The 18,530-nt window shown below is 42.9% G+C and overlaps 1 long non-coding RNA gene across 1 annotated transcript in view; it reads left to right on the top strand.

Moving 5' to 3' along the window:
* Positions 1 to 8,179, top strand: part of LOC113625986 (uncharacterized) — a 34,671-nt gene extending 26,492 nt beyond the window's left edge. Inside the window, exon 3 of the long non-coding RNA XR_003434982.1 lies at positions 7,140 to 8,179. This is a non-coding gene — a long non-coding RNA (uncharacterized LOC113625986). The remainder of the gene's footprint in view (positions 1 to 7,139) is intronic.
* Positions 8,180 to 18,530: the final 10,351 nt, after the last annotated feature.

Raw genomic sequence — 18,530 nt, 5'->3', positions numbered from 1 at the left:
CTGCAGAGAGAGGAAGCGAATATTTGAAAAAAGTCATGCAATAAACCACGTAGATCTGTGGACCTGTACAGTTAACTACCAGGCACAATATAATAGAGGAAAATGCATACTCCATTTAATCCCACTTTACACTAAGATGGATAGGAAATATATAGCAAACTGAAGGGTATGGCCCTGATGCTATCAAGACATTTTGTGGTCTTGAAGAAAAAAAGATTTCAGGTAAAAGTGAGAAATAGATAAAAATGGCAATAAGGACACTTGCCTGGGTAGGATAAGCAGAGGAAATAAGGAAAGCAGTACGTTCTTTAAGACCTGGAGAAGGAACATAAAATAGTATGTAACATTCCTGAGGAGGTCGATGTTCAAGTTAATAATTTAGGTTTGCACCCTCCTCTCACCAACAGCCCTAAAGGGTTTTGTAGAGCCTTATCAGATTCATTTCCCAGCAGTGGAATCCCAGAGGGGTGTTTCTTGGACTAACAATTTATTTGTAACAGGGGAAGAAAAAACCCACTATCGCTGGACTGGATATATAGATAGAATAAAAAACGATATTTCAGATCTTCCCCAATTTAATAATTGAAAAATGGTATCTCAGTGTAGTTTTAATTCAGATTTCACTTATTCTGAGTGAGGATGAGCATCTCTTATGTTTTTACGCCTCCATTTCCATCTCAGTGGGCTGTTTTTATTCATCCCCTACACCTATTTTTCTGTTGGGTTTTGAGTCTTTTTCTAATTGATTTCTAAGAAAGGTTGAGAAGGATTTCGTTGGTCTGGGCTGTGATGAGGAATTCTGCCAGAACTGTGCCAGGTGCTAGGGATGGATGGGACACAGCAAACGGAAAGACTCACCTGTTTCGAGTATTTGGGAAATAGCAACCAGCTCAAGGGTGGGACTTAGGGCTCACGGAGGCCCTGGAAGGAGCACAGTCCCATCCAGGGTAAAGAGAAGTTCTTAGTGTCGGGCTTTCTAGGAGCAGACGCTGAGGTGGAGGTTCTTTTTCAAGCGATTAATTTCCAGAGTCCTCTCAGGAGAAGATGAGTGAGAGAACCAGGACAGGTCAAAGGAGGAAAACTAAGCTGGAATGTGGTCTCCGTGGGCGACTAGCTTCAGCTGGGCCCCATGGGAAGCTCCAGAGCATGAACTGCCCCCCAGAGCCGGCTGTCCCTCCCTTGAGAGAAGCAACTTGCTCTTTGTACTCCATTTCGGTAAGTCCTTGGTGGAAAAATGTAATATGGTACCATGAGATCCACAGTAATATATATATTTGGCAAAACCAAAACATTACACATTATTGGAAATCAGGTACCACCTGGTTGCCCTGAAATAGTAATTTATGAATGCATGTAAAAGCAAACTCAGACTTCATATCCACCCGGTAGGCGGTTCTGGCTGATACGTTTTATGAGCGGCACAAGAAGTATATACTGTTAACTTTGTTTAAGATTTCACTTTGAAGGATACATTCTAACAAATATAGCTCTATATACATGAGCCCTGCTTCTGGCTCCATTGTGCACTTACAGAAAAATACACGTTAATTTCCATATCTAAGTTGAAACTATTACCACGGTTTGTACAAATCTTACTACCCGACCTTCATTACAAGATGTGGAGGTGAAATAAATTCAGAATTTAGTCTTTTTTTTTTTTAAAGTGGGGAGGACACGGCTTCCAGGTCAAGACGGTTTGGGTTTGTTGGAGAGCAGGCCTCCGGAGCAGAGGGCAGCTGTGAGCCATTGGCAACCTCTAGTCACAGCAGCTGAGGGATGGGTACGCCGGCCCCTAAAGGGCATCTGGGCGGGGCACCGGACAGCTTCCATTACATGTAGTAGGGTCTGGAGTTCCCCCCCCCTTCCAAATCCTGCAGTATCTGCCGATGTACAAGGCCAACTGTGTACTTGAATGTCCCCTAAAAATGTTCCCAAATAGCAAGTGAAATGGCTTTCAACAAAAGCTAATGGATACAGCCCAGAAACATAATTGGGAAACTCATGAATCAGAGACTTGTAGTTCCATTGTCTAGGATAATCATTTGTTAACTCAAGCAAGATACTCTGCTGGGACCCAAGTGTTAGTTTATGAACGTTTTGATTATTGAGTCCCAGGTGCAAAATGCTGGAAGCTTGACTCTTCAAATGTATCACGTGGTTACAGGTGGTAATGGCTCCTATGATGATGGCAGAGTTTAGCCCAAGCAAATATTTATAATTGACAATGAATGTGTGAGCAGGTTGCTAATGAATGGATGTGCTGATTACTTTCCCCTGTCACAATCATTAGCTCTTGCTGGATTTAACTGTCAATCTGACGCTATAGATTAGAAATGACAGAATGCTGGCAAAGATCCACTGTGGGGAAGAATATTAAGAAAATTTGTATATTGTATAAGTTTTGATACTTTTATTTCCAAATATGAATTGTTTATGTGTGTTAGCAGGGGGTTATGGCTTAATTATAGATCTAAATGAAAAGCATTTAGATTTATAAGTATGTCTGGATTTCTGAAGTCTTTCATTTTAGAACAGGAAGCCAAGCTGAGAAAATGATGACATTTTCTTGGCTTCAGGTGGATATCTTGCACTAAACAGCGGACTTTGAGGTGAGATGTATTCATAAGACAAACGTTTTGTTCTTTCCTGTTACTAATGTTAGTATTCAGTTTTTGGTTATAACGTTTGATGTACCTTTGTGTATACTTGCATATGTTTGTTGGGTTGTTGATAACGTTGTTCTCCGTATTCATGGCGTGGTGTTATCATCCATGACGGTGACCACTCTTTCCAGCAGAGTTTGTGCTGGTGGCTTTAGGTTGTGATGATTTTTGTGTCTGAACATAGCAGCTGCTGAGTCTGTCTTGCCTTCAGTGTCACGTGTTAGCTCTTAGTGACAGGACCCTGAATGCCCAGGCATGGGGTATGCCATCTGGGCAGGAGTATCCCTCGCAGCTATGACATGACACACAGACCCCGAGCTTAGCCTATGCCTTGTGAGTGCCTTGGTGGGCCTTTTGTCCTCCAGTGACCCTCCTGACCTGCTTATTCGGTGGGTTGTCTCTTTGTACATCAGTGAGTCACAAAGTGGCCAGTGAATGTCAGGGGCAGATGTGATGACACAGTGTGCACAGGGCTGCTTGAAAAGAGTGACACTCTCCATGAATCCGCCCTGTCCCCATTTGGGCCGCCTTCATTTCGGCAGCAGGACTTGCCTTTAAGGCGTGTTAAAAGCTCGCTTATCAAGAGTGAGAAGAGGGCAGAGGGAACCAGCAGCTGTGTTCACTGATGGGGTAAAGTGGGCTTTTGATCAAGATTTTCCTAGAATAGCTATACAGGGATGTGTGTACCTTCCTGTTTTTAATGTCAGACATAGCAGTACAGCTTTGCTTTAAGATAAAGGGCACTGCCACCTCCTTCAGTCACCCTGTGTGTTCCTCCAGGGACTTAGAACAGCAGCAGCAGGTGACAATTCACATCGTGGCAGCTCAATGCTTATTTACCGAGAACTTACTATGTGCCAGGCACTGTGCTAAGAAAAATACATACTCTATCTTATCCAATCCTTCCAACCATTCATTGTTGTACTAAAGGTAATAGGGGTAAGTGCCTTTAGTATCCTTATTTTGCAGTCAAGAAAGCAGAAGCTTGTAGGAATTTAAATGTTTGCTGAGGTCACACGGCAAGAGAGGAGCTGGAATTCCACCTCAGCCTTCCTCACATCAAAACCCATGGTCTTTTTTTTTTTAATAGATATGAAGCTTTTTAAAAAAACTTTTTATTTTATTACTTATTTTTGGCTGCGTTGGGTCTTCGTTGCTGCGCGCAGGCTTTCTCTAGTTGCGGCGAGCGGCGGCTACTCTTTGTTGCGGTGTGCGGGCTTCAGTAGTTGTGGCACGTGGGCTCAGTAGTTGTGGCTCATGGACTCTAGAGCGCAGGCTCAGTAGTTGTGGTGCACGGGCTTAGCTGCTTCTCGGCATGTGGGATCGCCCCAGACCAGGGATCGAACCCATGTCCCCTGCATTGGTAGGCGGATTCTTAACCACTGCACCACCAGGGAAGCCCCAAGACCCATAGTCTTAACCATTAGGATAACTGCCTCCAGGGCCAATGTCTGCATGGCTGGTAACAGCCTGCCTCTTTGTCCCGGAGGTGCAGGACCTGGTGATCTGCCCTGATAGAGGAGCACTTAAGAATATGGCTTTTGGGCTTCCCTGGTGGCGCAGTGGTTGAGAGTCCACCTGCTGACGCAGGGGACACGGGTTCGTGCCCCGGTCCGGGAAGATCCCACATGCCGCGGAGTGGCTGGGCCCATGAGCCATGGCCGCTGAGCCTGCACGTCTGGAGCCTGTGCTCCGCAACGGGAGAGGCCACAACAGTGAGAGGCCCACGTACCGCAAAAAAAAAAAAAAAAAGAATATGGCTTTTTACAATTTTTAATCATAGGACTTGGACTGACATATTTATTCAGGTGAGTTTCTCTGATTACTTCAACCAAACAGAGGTGTTCTGGACCCGTTGCAATCATCTTTGGTTTGTAAATTCAGACTGATGCCAGATCCTGTCCCTTTCCCTTTCCCAGCTCCTGGAATCAGCTTCTCAGTCCTGCTACAGGGTGCTAGACAAGGCTCAGGTCAGGCCATGTCCTCAGACTTCTTGTCCCCGTGCCTTCCCACAGGAGCCAAAATCCTTCCGGAGTTATTCTCTCTGTCATGCCAACATGCAGCTCCACTGTGGGACTTGCTGGTTATTCTCCACTGAGTGGAAATCAGGGCCATAGTTTTTCACTTTCTTTCTCCAGGTCACAGAGAGCACGTTGTTGCTTTTCTTATCTCCTTTGTCCTGCCCAGGCCCACTTCTCACCACTTCTACCATTACTACCCTATTCTAAGTTGTCTCTTGATTACAGCAATGGCCTTTAATTGGTCTTTCTGCTTCTACTCTTATTTCCCCTGTATGAGTCATCAATTGCTGTGTAACAAATTATCCCAAAACATAATGGCAAAACCAATGATCATACATTGTTACACCATTTCTGTGAATCGGAATTGCCACTGAGCTGGGTGCCTCTGGCTCAAAGTCTCTCGTGAAGTTGCAGCCCACCTGTGGGTCAGGGCTGCCATTACGTCAACATAAGACTGGGGCAGAAGGATCTAATTCCAAGATCACTCACATGTCTGTCACAGGCTTCAGCTCCTCATGGGCTTTGGACTGTGGGCCTCTGTTCCTTGTCACCTCGTGTGGACCCCTCCATAAGGTGGCTCATTAGTATGGCAGCTGGCTTCCTCCAGGATGAGTGATCTAAGAGATGGAGAGGGAGAGAGGAAGCAAGAGAGAATGCTCAAGATGGAAGCCACAGTCTTTTTGTAGCCTAGTCTCAGAAGTGTCATGCCATTACTTCTGTCATTCTATTCATTACACATGAGTCCATGATAGCAGACTGTCCTCAAGGGGAGGCATTATAGAAGGGCAGGAACACTGAAGGTGGGGGTCATTGGGGGCCATCTAAGAGTCTGCCTACATCCCCTGTGGTCTATTCTCCACCCAACAGCCAGTGATAGCATTTTTTAAACTGTTTATTTTGAGATAATGATAGATTCCAAAAATGTCTTTATTGTGTGTGTCATAACAGATCAATTTTAATTTTAGCAGCTGAAGCTATACAAAGGTACACTTATAAACTTCATGGGAGTGTTGTACACATTCAATAAAGTGACAACTGTGCACTATCACTTAGTATCTCAAAATCAGGAACATACTTTTGAATTGTTTAAACACAATCTACAGAATTAAAAACAAAATCAGAATCCACCCACAGTTATACTAATTGTCAATTAAAAGTTTTACCACTTACTACTTGATATAACAATCAATATCTAGTAGGGAATATCAGAAATGATTTCAGATTCTCATCCTGTTGTACTCTGTTGGGAAGATTTCTTGAATAGCTATGGGATTGGCCAAAGGCGGGTACAACCGGGACCAGAACAGCAAGTAAGGTTCTACCACAGTTTCTGTCATTTTCACTTTTTTTCTTTGTCAGTTAAAAGTGAACAGTGAGAATTAAATACTTATCTTTACACATACACAAGGTATGCTGTGAAAGCATATTTGCTTACAAACATATAAAAATGTTTATATGTGAACTAGTTTAAGAAAATAATGTATAAAAGTAAAAACATTAATCATCTCTGACCCTGGAAAGATCAATTCCATATTTTATGTTATAAACAAAAACAGTTTTAGTTTTTTGAATCCCTTATCCAGAAATACTTGAAATGGAAGACAGACAGAAATTATTTATTTTTACTCTCAACATGGCTGTGAAAAGAGTTAAATTAAAAAACCAAGAACATTGAAATGCCTAAGTCCAGAATGAGTCCAAATATTTGGTCACATAGAATATTTTTTTACAACTTATTAAAATTTTATTCAAATGTACTTTTGTTTATATTAAAGAAAAATAGCCTTGGTCTAGTGGATATTATAACTAAATGAAGGAGAGGGAGGTCCACTTCTAGAATTACACGTGGGTACATACAGTGGTTCTTTGTTACCCAGTGATAATTATTTCACCTGTGCTGTTCAGAAAAAGTAACCACCAAGGTGACCTCTGTTGTTTCAAAGGAAGATTTCTCTGGTCACACAGAATATCATCTTTAAGAGTAGGATTAACAGAAAAGGCTTTACACGCAGTTTTTAGTCTATAAATACAATAGGCATTTTGGTATTTTGGCCACCAAAGATGTCGTTTTAAAATGTAAATCAGGGCTTCCCTGGTGGCGCAGTGGCTGGGAGTCCGCCTGCCGATGCAGGGGACACGGGTTCGTGCCCCGGTCTGGGAAGATCCCACATGCCGCGGAGCTGCTGGGCCCGTGAGCCATGGCCGCTGAGCCTGCGCATCCAGAGCCTGTGCTCCGCAATGGGAAAGGCCACAACAGTGAGTGTACTGCAAAAAAAAATAAATAAATAAAAATAAAAATGTAAATCAGATCATGGAGCTCACCTGCTCAAAACTTGTCAATGGCTTCCCAGTGTCCAAAGTCCTTATGACCCACGAGGCCCTTCAAGGATCTCCGCAATTTTTCTGACCCCTTTTTCTTCTACTCTCCCCTTTGCTTCCTTCCTTTCTTGTACAGGCCTCCACTGTTCCTGTGAAACCCACTTCCATCTCAGGGCCTTGGCCTTGCTGTTCCCTCTGTACTGGACCCTTCTCCTGGGGAGCCACAGACTTCATGCAGTTCTCTTCGGAAGTGGCCACTCCTCAGACTCCATCCCTTGCCATCCTAATGAAAACACACCCCTTGTTGGTTTCCACTTCCTTATTCAGTTGTTTTTTTGTCTGTCGTGTCATACATCAATTACCTGACTTGTGTATTTTTTGTATCCTCCAGTAGAATATCAAACTCCTAGAGGGCAGGTCTTAGTTTTGTATTTGCCTGTGTCCTCCGTGCCTAGGACAATTCCTTGCCATAAATAGGGGACAAATATAATAGGTCCTACTGTATTGAATCATGTGGAAGCAATAAACAAAGTCCGTATCCACCAGAAGCCAAAGGAGAGATAAAATGATTTTCATGATGTCCTTATCCTGTGCCCACATGCCATCTTCTACCCTTGGAGTAACAGTTCAGTCACTCCAGCTCACCAAGATCAACAAGGAGATTTTATCATCAAGAAGTCAGAATTCAGGTGCTGTCCTCACAGTGCAATGAAAACCCACTAAGAGCCCAAATGGCAACTTTATGGGCACACTGCTTTCAGCCTCCTTCATTTTGGAACGAGAAACAGTGCCCCTTCTCTTGGGAGCTCCTTAGTGAGCTGTGACTCCCTTCATGGCTGAGAGAGAGGGGGCTGGAGAACACAGGCTGATTAGGATGTCAGCTGGGGCAAAGGGAATCAAAGGTCCTTCTTGTAAGCGTTTTTTGTAAGCACCATAACATCAGTTCAAGCCTCCTACACGGTGACGGGGGAAAAGCCCAAGGCTGAATGGTTTATTTTGTTGTCTTTACTTCAATAATAAAATATCAAGTATATTTTAGTGGAGAGTTTCTGATACACCTTTTAGTATGTCAGGCTTTTATCCTGGACTCTATCCTAACTTGTGAGAAGATGCTTGAGGCTAGTGCCAAGGGCTGGTGAAGGGAGAGACTATGTGATTTTTATCATTGTCTGGTGAGAAAAAAAAAAAATTGGTTCTCTTGTGTCAAAACAGAGCATTTGCTTTGTACGCACTGCAGCTGAGAAATGGAAAGGAATGGAAAGAGGAGGTACCATCGCTATACAGGAATTTTCTTCCTTTAAAATATTAGAATCTCTTATATAACACATGGGCTATTTTTTTCTGAATAGCACCTGAATGTGAGAAGTGTCTCTGTGGAGTAAATAGAGTAATCTCTGTGCAATAAATTGTGTGTCAGCATCTTCGTTTTCTGGGTGGCATGATGGACTTTCAAAGGCCTTTTCTTTTTTTAAATTTCTCTTCTCAAAGCCATACACATTAGAAAACAGTTGCTCCATAGTATCTAGAAATCAATTAAAATAGAAAATACTAATTTGTCTAAGTTTCTATTTTCTCACCTTTAAAATGGGGTTCAGGCTTCCCTGGTGGCACTGTGGTTAAGAATCCACCTGCTAATGCAGGTGACACAGGTTCAAGCCCTGGTCCAGGAAGATCCCACGTGCCGCAGAGCAACTAAAGCCCGTGCGCCACAACTACTGAGCCTGTGCTCTAGAGCCCGTGAGCCACAACTACTGAAGCCTGCAGGCCTAGAGCCCGTGCTCCACAACAAGAGAAGCCACCGCAATGAGAAGCCCGTGCACCGCAACTTAGAGTAGCCCCCGCTCGCCGCAACTAGAGAAGCCCGTGCGCAGCAACGCAGACCTAACACAGCCAAAAATTAAATAAATTTATTTATTTATTTTAAAAATGGGGTTGGATGCCTGAAACTAACATAATATTGTGAATCAACTATAGTTCAGTTTTTTTAAATGAGGTTGATAGTCCCACTGTATAAGATTATCAGGAAGATTAAACAATACAACCACAGCTCTAAACTCAAGAGTTTTACAAATAGCAGTCCTTCCATAAATTGTTCTCATCTTTGTTATATTATTGTTATAAGGAGAAGGAAGACAACTAAAGAGTTTAAGTCATAGGCTTAAACAACAATTTAAGGAAGAAGTAATTCCAACAGCAGGAATCGCCAAAGAGAAAGCAAGCTGGTGGTGATTTTGTTTCAGTTTTAAACAACTTTCAGGTTTAACCCAGTAAAGTATCATTGCCCTCTTCTATTATGCAGTAGTTAAATATGAAAGGCAATTAATTGGTGTGCTTTTTAGCTTTTTACTTAAAATATACTTAAAAAAATAAGTTTTACTTAAAAAAATAGGTTTTGTATTAACATGGTTCAAAATTCAAATGACACAAAGGGTGTATAGCAATAATTCTCCTGTCCTCCCCAGTCTCACCATCCCATGCCTGTCTGGAGGCCACCAGTGCTACTAATTTCTTAATAGTCTAGTTATATACCAAAACTTGTATATATTTCCCCCTTCACACAAATTGAAGCACATAGCACTTGCTGTTCTCATCTTCCTTTTTTAACTTAGCAAATTATATCCACAATAATTCTCTCTCTTTTTTTTTTTTCTGGTGGTACGCGGGCCTCTCACTGTTGTGGCCTCTCCCGTTGCGGAGCACAGGCTCCGGACGCGCAGGCTCAGCGGCCATGGCTCACGGGCCCAGCCGCTCTGCGGCATGTGGGATCTTCCCGGACCGGGGCACGAACCCGTGTCCCCTGCATCAGCAGGCGGACTCTCAACCACTGAGCCACCAGGGAAGCCCCCTCATTTTTATGGTTGTAAATAATTCTTTGTATGGATGAACATAATTTATGTCTCCCATTAATGAACATCAGATTGTTTCAATCTGTTGCTATTATAGACAATGTTGCAGTGAATAATCTTGTGAATATCTCATTTCTTGCAAATGCAAGTATACCTGAGGAAGAAGTCACAGAAGAGGAATTTGATAGGAATTTTACCCAAGTGCCCTTCAGAGCAGTTATGTCAGTCTTCACTCTCACCAGCAATGTAAGGGCAAGCTGTTTCCCCCATACTCACCACTACAGTGTGATACCAGGTGTTCTTTAGCTTTGCCATGGTGGTGGGTGAAGCTGTAATTTGCATTCCTCTTATTACGAGTATAATCGAACATCTAAAAAAATATATGTTTAAGGCCCTTTTCTGCAAACTGTTGGTCCTCTCCTTTGCCCATTTCTCTATTGGGCTGTTGGTAAATTGGGATATTAAAGATTAGAATGGAGACTTCCCTGGCAGTCCAGTGGTTAAGACTTCGCCTTCCAATGCAGGGGGTGTGGGTTTGATCCCTGGTTGGGGAGCTAAGATCCCACATGCCTCGTGGCTGAAAAACCAAAACATAAAAAAGAAGCCGTATTGTTACAAATTCAGTAAAGACTTTTGAATGGTCCACATCAAAAAAATCTTAAAAAAAAAAAAAAAAAGGTTAGCGTGAACTGGACAATAGAAAGAAATAGGTCTTAACGTTGGTGGACCGTATTCAAATTCTGGTTCAATCTTTTATTAGTTATGTAAATACTTTCGTACTTCAATGTCCTCGTCTCTAAACTGATGATAACAATGCCTTCTTCACAGGGCTCTAGGGAGGATTAAAAGAGATAACTTATGAAACAGTACAATATCTAGCCCTTAGCAGGGGCTCAATAAATTAAAATGTTTTCTTTTTCCTCCCATGACTTTATGAAGATGACTATAAACATTTTTCATATTCCGAAGGAGTCACATATAATTCCTCCAAAAAAAAAAGGGAAGGAAAGGAAGGAAGGAAGGAAGAAAGAAAACAAAGCATGGAGAGGAAGGAAAAGAGAGCGGGACAGAGGAGCCATGTTTCTTGGCTTGGGCATCTTCAATCCTTTTTTATCTTGTTGCCCAGCATGCTTCTAAAGCACTTCTTCCTCTGAAGATGATCAGGGAATACAGGCTCATTTTAATATTAGCACAAACAAAACATAATTAGGGAAATAAATCTACCCAGATGAACATTCCGTGTTACAGAGTCAATATGTACTGTGGCTTTAAAAAGCCACTTGTGGCCTGGCATTATTTGGGGGTTTCTTGGGGCCTCGCACAGGACCTTACAGTCAGCTCTCTAAAATGTTTGCTGCACTAACTTGGTGCATTATTTCTTTTGGAGAGCAAAAGAGCAAGAATGTCAACTTCTCGACTCTTTCTGGGCAGATGTGTGTGATTCTCCTCTGTCTCACTAGTGCCTAGCTCAGTGCCAAGCACGTAGGAGAAGGTAAATCAAACTGGATCGTGAACTGAGACTGTGCTTTTGAAATTTAATATGAATCGAGGTTAAAACCCCAAACGAAGAATTACAAACATCTATGACGTTCAAAAAGGACAGTGATGCACTGTTCTGCTCTGTGTCCATTTAAGATGCCAGTTTTGTCTGGAGAGCTATGAGTTGCACTATTTTTTAGATCACCACATTCTATTTTTATTTTATTTCAGATTTCCTCTCTGACTCACCAAATGCGATCTGCTATATATTCATTTGAAATAAAATTAATTGTAAATCTGTTTTGTGAATTCTTTAATACCTCATGGGGTAAATAAAGAGGCCGAAAGGTGTGGTGAAACCTGATGGAAACTCACACTCTGGAGACTCCAGGATGTGACTATTTTAATGGCTTCCTAGATGCGGGAATGCTGAGGATGACTTTCGTATATTTTCTCTCTTCCTACGCGTTTAGAAATCAATTGCCCTGTTCTCTATAGGCCTAGTTTGCAGTTTCATGTGAGTGAATACAGCATGCGCTTCAGCCATGCAAGTTCTCCAAGCTGTGAATGAGAGATTCTCAGAAGCCCCGCCTTCACTTGCTGAAACTGGAGGGTAGGACCTCTGTGGTTCACTTTGGGAAGAGAGCACGCATTGCTGCAAGAGGCTCATCTGGGTTTGTGGCAACTTGCCTCCTGGCCTGTGGAGAGCGGCTTCTCTCTGTGGGTGCTGAAAAGCCACGTACAGACCCCTCCTCTTTGCTCGTGCCCGAACCCCATCCTGCAGGGCAGGGGACAGGGAAGGGGAGATCTGGAGTCTCCTCATAGCGCCTGGTGCACTCAGCTCTCTGAGGTCTTTCTGCAGGAATGAACCCACGATCTCTTCCTGTGTTTTAACACACTTTAGCCTTAGGAATATTTGTCAGACTTGGCAGGAAGGCCACATGCGTATAAAACATTCCTGCCAGGGCTCTGAGCCTGCGGGTGGAGCCCAAAGTGCCAAGTGAGATCTCGTTCAGTCCTCGTGGTCCAGAGATTTGCCGTTCACGCGACGGGCCCTTTCTCCCTCCTTATTCCCTTCCTTATTTTTATCCAAAAAAGATAATCCTCGCTGTCTTCTTCAGGGAACGTGTGATAGAGTGAGCGGAGGCAACAACATCCTGATTAACTCTGGCCCTTGCTAGTTGATCTGGTAAAGAAGGGTGAATCGCAAGGGCAGAATCTAGCTTGTGGTTCAGCATCAAGATCCCCCTGTTCCTGAGGCCTGTAGCCAGGGCGAGTTGACAGCTAGCAGCATCAGTCTGGTTAGGCTTCTGGGCTTGAACATACCCTTCAGGATAGGAGCTTAACAGAAACTCGCACAGGGAGGAGCTTGCCAGGAGTGGGAGAGTGACTAAGCCGTGACTCAGGAAGCGAGATGCTAAATGCCGAAGACCTGGTCTGTCAGTCTCAGAGAAGATTGATGGAGTAGGAGAAACTTCAGGGATTGAGGTAAGGAATGAGGTAATTCAGGTTGAACCTCTTCAGTCACCATGTGCTCCCTTATTTCCCTCTTGCTAGTTGTAGTTTCAAAATCAGCAACAATTCCCCCTCCCGATAATTAGGGATTATAAATGCACCGTGTGCACATTTGAGAGGTGTACATGTGATACTCAAGTGTTATACAGCTGACATTATTGTATGTATTTGTGTAACTTGTTTGTTGAATGAGATGAATTCAGTAGGATACAGTCAAGAGGCAGCTCTTTTTCCTCCTACCTCTGCCAATAAACACAATTGGTCAGACCTCTGTTCAAAGCGTCTTGAATGCATCTAGGGTAGCGATGAAGTTCTTTGGTCTCTTGTTACCTTATTGGGTTCTCTTATCATTTATAATAGGTTTTCAATAGTTTCTCTTGTGTTTTCCAAATACTCATCATATCAAATGAAAATAGTGGAGGTTTAAGTTTTTCGTCTCTAACTTTTATGCTTTTAATTTCATTTTCTTTCCTATGTGTGTTTATTACAGTACAGTGTTAAATAATAATACTGATAATGGATATCCTTGTCCTGTGGTTTTTAAAAGCATAACTAGAGGCTGCAGTAAAACAAATACTCTTGTATAATGCAGCTGTAAACCTACATTGTTCATATCTAGTAATTTCACTTCCAAGGATTTAGTCTAGAGTCACACTTAGAGATTCAGACAATTTACTATTTATCAGGTTTTTCATAGTAGCATTGTTCTGTAATGATGAAAAATTAGAAGAAATCTAAATGTTCAACACTGAATTATGGTACATCCGCATGATAAGATAAGACTGAATTATTTATCTACTAGTAATAACAAATTACCCCAAAACTTAGTGGCTTAAAACAATAACTATTTATTATCTCACACAATTTCTGTGGAGAAGGAACCCAGGAACATCTTAGCTGGATGGTTCTGCCCCAAGACATATCATGAGGTTTCAGTCAAGTTGTTGGCCAGGGCTGTGGTCATCTGAAAGCTTGACTGGGGCTGGAGGTTCTGCTTCACAGGTGGCTCACACACATGCTTGCTGAGGCAGTGCTGGTTGTTGGCTGGAGGTCTCAGTCCCTCCCCACGTGGACCTCTGCATAGGACTGGAGTTGTTCTCTCGTGACGTGGCAGCTGGCTTCTCCTCCAGCGAGTGATCCAAGAGAGAGCAAAGTAGAAACTGCAATGTCTCTTTGTGGACGTCACACTCTGTTATTTTCTAATATACTGTTGCATTTCACAGATCGGTTCTATTCAGTGGGTTAGGGACCTCAATAGGGACATGAAAACCAGGAGGCAAGAATTACTGGGGATCATTGGAGAGGGTGGTTACCACAGTCAGAGTCTGTGCTCTGGCCTCCAATGATTCGTATCCTTTACTCTTGCAAAATGCAATCACCCTTTCACAAGTTCCTCAAAAGTTTCATTCTGTTTCAGCATCAGTTCCAAGTCCAGAGCCTCACCAGCTAAATCAGGTCCAGGGGCAGATGAAGCTCTTTGGGTACAGTTTCTTCAGTATGTGGTTCCAGGTACAGTTCAAATGGACTTCCTGTCGCCCTGAAGACCCATGAATTACAGAGACAAGTTATCCGCCCCCCTCCCACACCTGATATATACTGGTGGGACAGCCTTACAGTACTGCTGTAGATATTCCCATTCAAAACGGGGAGAACAGGAGGCACGCAGAGGGTACTGCTTCACAGAAATTCTAACATTCACCCAGGCAAATATTGAAAGTTCCTTAATGAGGACTCAGGTCTACTCTTTCCTGGGAATGATTCTCCATGGCTCCTGGTTCTGCCCTCTGATTGGTTCCACCCTCTGATTCTTCCTTCCTGTTCCATTAAAGGTAACCCGTGATTTGCAGCTAAGAGATAGTCTCAGCCTGCTTCCTGCCTCTCAAAGTTTGGGAGTCTGAAGGTCTCTTTTCGCTTTGTATGGTTTCTGTCCATTCAGTCCAACCTGATAATGTTTCTGCCAATATTAATTTAAAAAAAAACACAACTTTGTAGGTCATCTGCAATAGGGTAGTAGGTAGCGTTTATTCCATTAGACAAAAACCACACCATAAACCTCTTCAAGACAAGCCCTTTTCTACCTTGGGCTTTTGTTGAAACTGCTGAGGAGCATTGCCTGTAAGCTGCTCAGAAGCCTTAGAATTCTCTGAAGCACTCCCTTAGGTTTTCCTTAATCATTAAATGGGATTTTACAGTCAACCTCAACTTCATCTTTAGACCATGTTTTCTTGGAAGAGCCCCGGATTTATCTTTGCCTGGAAGCTATTTTACAATTTTAGCATCTTCTGTCATCTGGAAAATTTCAGAAGCAGAGAGTCTTGACTCCTTTTTATTCAATTCAATAGTTCTTCCTTCAGCTTATCTCTCCTCTCACATTTTGCTAAAAGAAGAAACCAAGCAGCACTTTCCACACTCTGCCTGGAAATCTCCTTAGCTAGATCACTTAGTTCATTAAACATATTTTCTTTTTTCCCCCCATATTTTTGCATGTGACAGTGGTGTTTAATTTTCTATCGTATCTAACAAGGATCCATCTTTTAAATTTCTTTTGTTGGCTGTGTCGCGCGGCACGCGTGATCTTAGTTCCCTGACTAGGGATTGAACCTGTGCCCCTGCAATGGAAGCACGGAGTCTTAACCACTGTGCCACCAGGGAAGTCCCTAACAAGGATCTCTTATCTTCTAGTTCCCAATAATATTTTCCAGATTTTTCTCCAAGTCCTTACCAATAGCATCCTTGAAGGTCACCAGGCTTCTGCTAAGTTTCTTCCATGTACCTTATGCTTTTACTTCTCAGTCTTTCCTGTCACAAAGTCACCTCCACATTTTAGGTTTTTGTTATAGTAATGCCCCACTCCCGGTCCCCAAATCATTATTATTTATCTATGTGCAACAAGTCATTCCAACATTTAAATGTTTAAAACAATAAATATCTATTAACTCACACAGTTCTATGGGTCAGGAACCCAGGAGCAGATTAGCTTGGTGATTCTGTCTCAGAGTCTCTCATGAGGTTGCGGTCAAGGTGTCAGCTAGGGCTGCAGTCATCTGAGAACCTGAGTGGGAGTATCTACTTCTGAACCCAAATACCTGGCAAATTGGTGATGGTTATTGGTAGGAGACCTCAATTCCTCACCACCTGGACCTCTCTACAGGGATGCTGGACTCCTCATGACACGTCAGCCTGCTTCTCCTATACTGAGTAAACCAAAAAGGATGAAAACTGCAATATATATATATATTTTTTGCGGTACGCGGGCCTCTCACTGTTGTGGCCTCTCCCGTTGCGGAGCACAGGCTCTGGACGCGCAGGCTCAGCGGCCATGGCTCACGGGCCCAGCCGCTCTGCAGCATGTGGGATCTTCCCGGACCGGGGCACGAACCCATGTCCCCTGCATCGGCAGGTGGACTCTCAACCACTGCGCCACCAGGGAAGCCCTGCAATATTTTTTATGACAGAGTTTTGGAAGTCAAACTATTACTTCTGAGTTGGTTACACAGATCACCTCTATTCAATGTGGGGCAGTACCACACAAGGTCATGAATACCAGGAGGCCATAATCATTGGGGGTCATCTTGGAGGCTGGCTACCACAATGACTGACAAATAATTATGGCAGATATCTAAAATAAGGTGTTTGAAAGATCTTTAATAATAGGTTAACTGAAAGAAAGGATTCAAAACTTTTAATTCAATATAATCTAAAATTTATTAAAAATAACTTTTCATGATATTGTCTGGGCATGCCTCTTCATGCAGAAAAGATAGACCAGAAGGAAAGCGAAAACATTAGCATTGTTTATTTCTAAGTGACTGGACTGTGAATTTGAAAGTTTTCTTCTTTATGTCTTTGAAACACAACACTATAGTGTACATAAACAATTTTATAATTAACAAACTTGTGAATTTTGAGGGCACAATTAGAATAAAGATTTACAGGGAATTCCCTGGAAGTCCAGTGGTTAGGACTTGGCACTTTCACAGCTGTGGGCCCAGGTTCAATCTCTGGTCTGGGAACTAAGATCCCGCAAGCCACCCAGTGAGGCCAGAAACAAAGATTAAAAAAAAAAGAATAATGATTTACAATTTTTATTTACTTTCTTTAAGATAACAAACAATATCATTTCCCCATAGTTTAAAAATTAAAATTTCTACACTCTTTAAAAAAAAACTAATGATAATTTAAATGACAGGAGCTGTTAACTCCCAATTTGGCAATCGATGACTTACTATGAGAAAAATCATACTGCCAAATTTTAATATTTGTACTAGCACAGATGGACTATGTGTATATGCATACATGAGTGTGTTCAATAGGAAAGGTGGGAAAAAGACTCCTTTAAAGATCACTCCTGGGACTTCCCTGGTGGTCCAGTGGTTAAGAATCTGCCTTCCAATGCAGGGGACTCGGGTTCAATCCCTGGTCAGGAAAATAAGATCCCACATGCTGCGGGGCAACTAAGCCCAAGCACCGCAACTACTGAGCCTGCACACTTCAACTAGAGAGACTGCGTGCTGCAAACTACAGAGCCCACGTACCCTGGAGCCCCTACGCCACAACTACAGAGCCCATGTGCTCTGGAGTCTGCATGCCACAACTACAGAGCCCATGCACCAAAACTACAGAGCCCAAGCCCACGTGCTCTGGAGCCCACGTGCCACAACTAGAGAGAAGCCCGTGCGCCGCGATGAAGAGCCTGCATGCCGCAACTAAGACCTGATGCAGTTAAAAAATAAAATAAATAAATATTATTTTTTAAAAAAAGATCATTCCTGAGAGTCACTGCTTAGTAAAATATTCTTTGGGCTACTTAAATTCAATACAAATTAACAAGTACAAACTTTTATATTTTCTCTGTCATTTGAACACTTGTCTTCACAATTTCTCCTAAAACAAAGAAGTTTAAAGATGAAATGTAAGACATTTCCATAAGATTGTTAGAAAGACAGAGCAAAGTTTAATCAAGCTGGATGTGAACTTCCAAAAATATACCAGGCTTGAGATCCTTTGAAGCTCTTTCTGAAAATTAATGTGGAAGTTATTTTCTTTCCTTTGGAGATGAGGACAGACCATATTCATGAAGCAGAGCTCAGGACCCTGGAAGTCTTTCCTAATTATTTCTGTATCTGCTGAGATCAGAACCACTGTGGTTGCCTGTGCAGTTTCATTGCCCACTGAGGGCTGGCGGGGCTGAAATTCAAGCTCACACATCCTTGTCCAACGATGAGGAGAAACGTGGTTTCCCCCTCCTATTTCACAAAACTTCTCCAGATGGGCTAGGAGTGAGTTCTATCACTCCTTTGTGTCAGGAACCCTAGGAAAACTTAGGCATTTTGTCTCTTCTTGTGTCTTCCGGTCACTGCTTTGTAATGATTGCTGAGGTATTTCACTGTTGCATATTTTGCTTTCTCAACTCCGTGTATGATCCTTGATGTCAAAGACCACGTCTCCTATTTCTGTTGTTCCTCTGGTTGGCTACTGAGATAGCAAGTAGCAAACTTTAGGCATGATAAGAAGGAATTTAGGGCTTGCCTGGTGGCGCAGTGGTTGAGAGTCCGCCTGCCGATGCAGGGGACGTGGGTTCGTGCCCGGGTTCGGGAGGATCCCGCATGCCGCGGAGTGGCTGGGCCCGTGGGCCATGGCGGCTGAGCCTGCGCGTCCGGAGCCTGTGCTCCGCAACGGGAGAGGCC

The sequence above is a fragment of the Aethalodelphis obliquidens genome, unplaced genomic scaffold (assembly GCF_003676395.1).
Source record: "Aethalodelphis obliquidens isolate GAN/ISIS:26980383/991018 unplaced genomic scaffold, ASM367639v1 scaffold17, whole genome shotgun sequence".
In the NCBI taxonomy this organism is placed as follows: domain Eukaryota; kingdom Metazoa; phylum Chordata; class Mammalia; order Artiodactyla; family Delphinidae; genus Aethalodelphis; species Aethalodelphis obliquidens.
The sequence above is the reverse complement of the archived record's forward strand: the minus strand, read 5'-3'. Positions and strand labels throughout refer to the sequence as shown.